The sequence below is a fragment of the Penaeus monodon genome, chromosome 6, assembly GCF_015228065.2.
Source record: "Penaeus monodon isolate SGIC_2016 chromosome 6, NSTDA_Pmon_1, whole genome shotgun sequence".
Taxonomy (NCBI): Eukaryota; Metazoa; Arthropoda; class Malacostraca; order Decapoda; family Penaeidae; genus Penaeus; species Penaeus monodon.
In genome coordinates, this window is record NC_051391.1 from 36,876,688 (window position 1) to 36,878,414 (window position 1,727).

A 1,727-nucleotide genomic window follows, 5' to 3' on the forward strand; every position below is an offset into this window, starting at 1 on the left:
ACCTATAAGGATGCTCCCCCTGCCTCACATCCCTATGTTCATCCGGTGCCACGAGGCCTCTGAACGTGACCACGTTTCGAGGGGCAGCAATCTCCTTGTTAGGTCCTCTGGCGTCCTGCAAGGCAGCTCCTACCTCCTCCACCGTTTTGATGGCGGTTGCTGTTCCTTCTGAAGTCATGCTAGGAGGATGAGAAGTGGGGACATTAGTAAGTAGGTTTTTCTATAAGTGTGTTTGGACATACTGTGAGGTGGAAGAGAAACAGGCAGTCAGTAATTTTTTAAGGTGTGTTTGTGTAAAGAATTTGTCTTTGAGTAAACGCTTAAATATGTATAGGTGTGAGTAGTCTTTTTATGTAATGGTATAGTTGGGAAGAAGTGTTTACTTGATGTCGGTGTAGGTATTATGTTGGCTGAATGAAGTGGAGCTGCTTGCAGGTGTTTACTCGAATACTTTGTTTCTTTGTCTGCTGCTGTCTGAATATGTATCTATCTTTGTCATCATTGGTGTTGTTTTTGTTGTTGTTGCTATTGTTGACAGTCCTGCTTTTATGATTGGTACTGTAAACCATACCCGTCACCGGATGCTGGCATTTCACACTTCACAGTGGGCGGAGTCAGCGACCACGCTGCTCCAAGCAGACACCCGAGAGATTCCGCTCCTTGGCCAGAGACTCAAGGTGGGCCGAAGGAACCGGTTTCCCCGAGAGATCAGCGTTGGCAAGATTCAGCGCTGGACTCAAAATCAGGACACAGCAGAGTCCGGGTCTAGGGTGCGTAGTGACGCCCATGAGACTTAGGCGGCGTTTCCCGGGGTCTTCATGAAGAAAGCTCAACCCGGCTTATCGCTTTAATTGACGCAATATCGCTATGGCAAATACTGTCGTCATGATAAAGATGATTCTGATTATCAATTATTGTTGCTATCACTTACATCATCATAAGTATCATCACAATCATGATTGTTATCATTCTCAATATCATTGTTGCTGTTATTATTAAAGGTATTATTATAATTTTCATTGCTATTAACACTATTTTATTGTCATTGATCACATTATCATTATTATTAGCAGTAGTGTCCATTTCATAATCATCATTAGTATTATCATTGTTAAAATGTTAATTTTCATAATCATCATTCTAACTATCACTATAAACATTACATTTACCTTTATTATAATTAAACCAAAACAATGAAACGTACATGCAACCTAGAGTCCGAACTTTTTTTCTTATTCACTGATAACTTATCTGACAAGTTGCGTTAAATGACTTATCACTCCAGTTATCAATAAAAGAACAAGCGACTAGTTCATCACATTCAATCACTATATTTTGAAACGTTATATGAAGCAAACTTCTTACAAATTATTGCCAGTGAAAAATAACGTTCGTGCAGTTACACACAAACATACCATTACCTCAGATGTTATCGAGGTAATGCTTGTCATCTAAAACTAGATCAAACGGCCAAGAAAACTCTATTTTCCATTATTTTTAGAATATTCAAACTGGGAAAAGAAATGTGTCACGCTTTAAAATTGCTATGTACCCAAAACAAGACCTGGATATAATGGATCCAGAAAAAAAAGTGTTTTCGTGAGTCCCGGAGAATAAACGTGTGAAGCTTTCAGTTACAGATAAAAATATTGCATTTTGTGAAGTATTGTATTTGTATGATTAGAATTTGTGTAAAGTAGTTGCCTTGAATACACAGGGTTTAAATA